The following is a 6,000-nucleotide window of genomic DNA, read 5'->3' as shown; positions in this document are numbered from 1 at the left end:
CTTCGATTTTTTTTGAGTGTTCGATCTTTGCATTAATGATTACAACAAACTAGTGGAGTAATTTCACAAAAAGTAATAGAATATCAATTCAATAAAAATTTAAAATTATGTATATTTAAAATTTCTTAACTTTCCTATTTAAACATAAATAAGTTATCAATAATTTCGTCCATAGAATCTTTAACCTCACTCCTGAAAAGTTGCCATTTTGCAGGTGTGGCCTTATTACACCTAGGGTGCTATATTACCAATATGTAAAGTGATCTACAGGGGGCGGTAGTAGCCTAGTAGGAGATCAGTTTCTTTTTAAGGTGAGTCACTGTAAGAAAGCGGGAAAAACTGTTTTGTTAGACCAAATTGTAAATACTATTAAAAAAACTATTAAATAAAGGTATTATAAAAATTATACTAGACGCTTAAGGATATTGTCTAAAGAATGTGCTAATTCTTTACACGATAGGATGTATTATAAAAGATCGAAAACAATAAAAGTCTAAAATGAATTATTTTAGATTAAAATATTTAACTTTGCACATAATTTTTATATGAAGATATTTCTCTTTAAGTACTACAGAGAACCTGCTAAATTTTTGGTTTTGAACTGAAGCCCAAGTTCAAAATTGCCCCGCGGCTTAACGACACGCCGCGCCGCTGACTGTCCCGTCAGCCGCCATTGGGCACTTGTTAACGTTGGATTTGTGTCAAATTTTTTCCGCCTGTTCTTATTTTACTCATATTAATTCAAATGCGCAGATTACGGGCCGCGAGAGGTCACACCCCCACACCTCCTAAAATTTAGGCTCACGTAAATACCTGGCCTTAATTGAAAGTGAGCTCAACTTTCAGAAAATGTGTTTATCCACAGACTTTTTTTTATAATACCAAGTGATGGGACGAACAAATCGTGCGTCTGATGATAAACTACACGTCTATCCATAACAGTTGCAGTATCACTGCACCTGTCACTCTGAGACATAAGTTCCCTGTGCCTAATTTCACCAGCACCCTTACCCTTCAAAACCGAAACGCAGCACTAATGCTCACGTTACTACTTGGCGGTAGAAAATGGTAAGGTGGCAGTATTCCCTGGACGAACTCTTTGGCAAGGAGCTCTACTACTCTCTACTGCTGCTAATCATTTATCCTCAGAGCAGACCCATGCCCAGTAATGAGAAGTATAATGAGATTTATCACAGATGACGCTACGGTAAAAAAAGTTGTTAAAACTAAAAAACAAAGATCTGCAACAAGCATATGGAAAAATTCGTAAGGCCCGCTGATTTGTTCCGTGGCTTAGTTGGCATAGTCTGGCACGGTTTGTTGGAAGACGTTGGTTCAAATCCAGCCGGACATCATGGTGGACAAACATAGTGACATTCAATAAACTGAAAAATCATAACGGGTTGAAAATTTTGATAAAATTAAAAAAGTCATAGTCAAAAATAACGTGTAATTAAACCCAAGTTCAACAACTATTACACGGCTAATGGTTCCCGGCGGAGTTGGTTAATTAATATTTATCAATTAGCTGTGATATCCGATATCGAAACTTCGTGTAACTGGGCCTTTACTCGTGAAACTTTAATCGTTACTCAGTACATTAATCAACCACCCAATGGAAATTTATTGATAATAATTGAATGTATGTTAGGGCTGGTGACAGTAGTAAGTTACTAACTTTTGTACTGGTAATCATATTATTTTTCGTCTCACTAATTCGGAAAGACTTTCTTTCCCTTTAGAAATCTGCACGCAAAAGCGTTCTTGAAATTCGAACTTGACGATCATGGACTTATAATTATATGGACGTCGGGTCCGCGCTAAAAAGTGTCCGAACTTATAGGGCGTTAAAATCGTATACAGAGCGTCACTCACGCTTTAGTCTTCGTTTGTTCGACTGACAGCGAAGCAAGCAAAATTAGACAGTACTGCGATGACATTACAATTTAAATTCAACGTTTTAGCTTTTTCATATTCCTTTACATGTCAAAACTGATTTGTTATAGTTCAACTGTTTTTCTTTCATCTACCATTTTCGCTATAGTGAGGTGAAAAGATGTGTTTCGCTCGGCAGGAAAGTTGTTTTGCGTCTCGTGGCTTGAAACCTAAGCAAGCGAAGGAATCATGAGCGTTGCGCAGCCTTGCATTACAAATAACTGTTTTTATAATATCAAGTAGCGGAATGAACAAGTCGTGTACCTGGTGTTAAGCGACACGCCAGTTCATAACAGTTACAGTGCCGCAAAGATCTGAGGAGCACTGCCGCTGAACTAATTTCTTCAGCGGCATTAATTTTCGAATCATTAATTCTTCTAAAACTCGATGTCCAGGACCAACAGTGGACGTCTCATGGTTAAAATAATGACGATAACGATTTTTTTCTACAGGTACTACCAACAGTGACGTCTACTATACTTTTTTAAAGTTAAAATATAAAAGTACTATCTGGAGCTCCAATTAAGCGGACAATTTCGTTTCCTTTTATTTTTATTCTTCTTTCTTTTTAGGAAAGTTATTTATACTTGTTTATTTTTATTTTTAGGGAAAATAAAATGTACATAAGAAAAATCGCTTACGGGGCTGGTTTCTTATGTATATTCAATTCATACAATAATTCCTTTCGTTAGCCATTTACCTACTTATATTTGTTATTTTTTTTATGTTGTGTCTTAACCTACATCATGACTTTCGTGGTATGTGATCTTATAATAGCGGCTTCAACTGAATTTCAGCATTACAGCAGTCGAGCTGTGACACATGCTGAGTTGGATCCGATTGAGCTTATAATTCTAATCAGTAATTTCTTCTTTATCCTAGTCTTAACAAGCTGAATATTTTTTCTCTTTTTTTTTAAATCTTTTATTGAACTAGAGCTTATATCTCTTAGAGATAATGCCAGCCCCATCATTACAGAGTAGTAGCAGTAGAGCTTCTTGTGAAAGAGTTGGTCCAGGGGAGTACTGCCACCTTACCTATTTTTGCCGCCAAGCAGTAATGTCAGCATTATTGTGATTGTACAGGGCTGTGCAACTGTTATGATCAGGCGTGTAACTTACTATCAGGCGCACGATTTCTTCGTCCCGTCTCTTGATATTATAAAAAAAGGCTATCCTTAATTATATCTACTTACCTATCTATTTTTAAGTAACTTAAGTATTAACTTATATATTTTGTTAGCCAGGATACTATTAGGCTCAGATAATATGTAATTGCACATGCCAACATCTGTCTGATTCCAGCTTCCAGTTCCATCAGTTTTCATTCCGCTTAGATCCGAGATGTTCGGTCTTTAAAGTCAATTCAAACGCCTCTATTCGACAACATGTACTAAATATTAAAAAGTGTCTAATTTTTTAAAACATACAAAATAACATTCAGCTATAATATAATGATGTACTTTACTTTCATTTAAAATTTGCGTATACCACTTTTGAGCTAATACTGCTGATGTAGTACAATTTAGACATTGAAGTCTGAAAGTTCTTGGAGATTAGCAACACACCGTGTAGTTATCAAAGGGTTTTCTTGAAGTATGTACGGACAATGGCCCTGCCACAGTGCTCCTTCCTCGTAATACCCTTCAGCTTCAATTTTGTAATACAATTTCTTGACACAGCTTATCCTGTGTAAAGTATCATTGATATCAAAACAAGAATAGCATTATGATTTATGACCTAAAAGGGGCACCTTGGGGAACGTTGACTTATGCTGAGTCAGTGCCTTTCTGTCATTGTAGGGCGTTTTCACATTAGACGACGCGACACGATAATGGTAATGAGAAGAAGAAAATTAATCTTTAAGTTAAGAGCCCACTAATTGTGGCAGATTTATCATACGAAGCACCGCGCCAGCTGTTTTATTTATACCATAGCTTAATAAGACAAGTAGTGCTACTCCCGCCTATATGGCGCGTTTAGTTGCACAAGTTAAGTTACAAGTCGTAAACATAATTTGATGAGTCATCCGTTAAGTTCTACAACATTGTTCTATTGCAGCATCGTCGTTCTCTTATTGACCTAACATATTTATACAAAATTTTGCATAACATTGTAGACGTCCCGTTATTTGTTGGAAAATATATTTTTTCGTGTGTCGCGACATAATGAAATAGCCAATCGTTAAAAAGATGTTTTTGTTGTTTAATTTGGTAAAACATGTTACGGTGGCAACAGTTTCATAAAAAGGAATTGTAGTGAAGTTGACATACTTGATTTTTCTTTGCAGGAGTTTAAAAGTCACATCAGCAAATCATTTTTAAAACGGATATGTATGCTCGTCATTCGATGTGCAATCTTTCTTTGTTTTTAACCGACTTCAAAAAAGGAGGTGGTTTCGCAATTCGACTGTACGTTTTTTTTTGTATGTATGTTACGCGATAACTCCGGTATTTGTAAACCGATTTTCATGATTCGTTTTTGTTGGAAAGAGGGTACCTCCATAGTGGTCCCATTTAATTTTGAAGAAAATCAACCATCTCTAGGGGTGGCTGTTCACGCATGAAGATTCATTTTTATAAATAGCGTCTAAATTTTATTGTAAGGAGCGATTATTTTAATGGTTGACTTTGCTATTTTCCAATTCAAGGCGTTTTTCTCTCTCAATATACTGTGAGTAGTGAGAATCGATTTTTATTATCTCCTGTGTCAAGTTCCATTATTGGCGAACTAGGGGATGAATTCAGGATTGCGCACTTTCCGGTAACCGATTTTCATAAAACTTGGTAGTTATATGTACTTCCACGTACTTTTGAGGTCGGTTTTTTTAGTACTCTGTACTGAGATTACGTTTAACTTTATGATAATTCATTCTATCTTACATATTTTTAATCGAGTATTGTTCGTCTTTGGTTATACTATATACTAATTTCACCTATAATTACAGTGAATTCTAGGTATAGTAACTAGTTGAATGTTTTTTTTATAATTGTAAAAGACTGTTTGTTCCTCAATAAAAAGAAAATAAAGATAATAAAAGATATTCATCGCAGTATCATCGTGCTATATTGAAATTGATTCTGATTAGTAATAACATGTCATCGAGTATATTATAACCTTTAGAGGATGGATAAATAGTCTAAGATATTACCAGAAATAGAGACGAAATGCCATTTCATTTGTTTGAAAACTATTCTGCCATATCTTTACTATGACAACTGCGCTCCGATTGGCCAGCCCGAGTTCAAAACAAATGACGGGAGTCGTTAATGGGTGTCGTCAACTGTTTCACTTCAAATCGACCAGTTTTCTTGAGCTTTGCTATAATGGACGAAAATACCAAAATTACATATTGAATATTTAATTACCGATGAAATTTGATTCCGTTTGTTTTTTAATTAGATGTTTTGCTGTTTTTCCCCACACCACCGAATGGAACAGCACGCCATTGTTAGAGATATTATCTTTATTACAATAAATACAGAATATTTTTGGAATATACGGAGATGTACACACAGGTCAGTTGTTGGCGCTGTACTATTTCAGCTTTCTAATTTGTAATTTCATGGCAAACGAAAGTTGATATTTATAAGTGATGTATCACTGATCAGTTACCAGGAATGTATGGCCCTTATTTCGTATCTATTTCAGGTTATATACTCGATGTAACGTGTCCTGTTCATAGATTTGCGAAAATTACAGTAATAACGCCCACGCTCATAAACCCGCACAAGGGCAATCGCGGTTGCCATGGACATATAGACAACCACAAATTACACTCAAACTCAGGAGAGAAATAAATGAAGGCCATACAAATTTTTCTTCTATCCCGGGAATGGAACCCGGGACTTTACGTGACAGACCAGCATAGTAACCATTCAGCCATGGACTCAAAATGGCACCTACCACCTCCACTTTCAATGTTTTTGATACTTTGTTCTGAAATCTACTTGTTAAATGAAAACTTTTGCTGATGATTGTTGTTCGGGAATTACGGTATTAAATCACAACAATTCATCATTCCTGAGGTGACAACAGTTATCAAAAACTACGAAAAAATCTTTAG

Source organism: Hyposmocoma kahamanoa, unplaced genomic scaffold (assembly GCF_003589595.1).
Source record: "Hyposmocoma kahamanoa isolate Upper Pololo Valley unplaced genomic scaffold, ASM358959v1 103, whole genome shotgun sequence".
NCBI classification, from domain to species: Eukaryota; Metazoa; Arthropoda; class Insecta; order Lepidoptera; family Cosmopterigidae; genus Hyposmocoma; species Hyposmocoma kahamanoa.
This window is presented reverse-complemented; position numbering follows the sequence as displayed.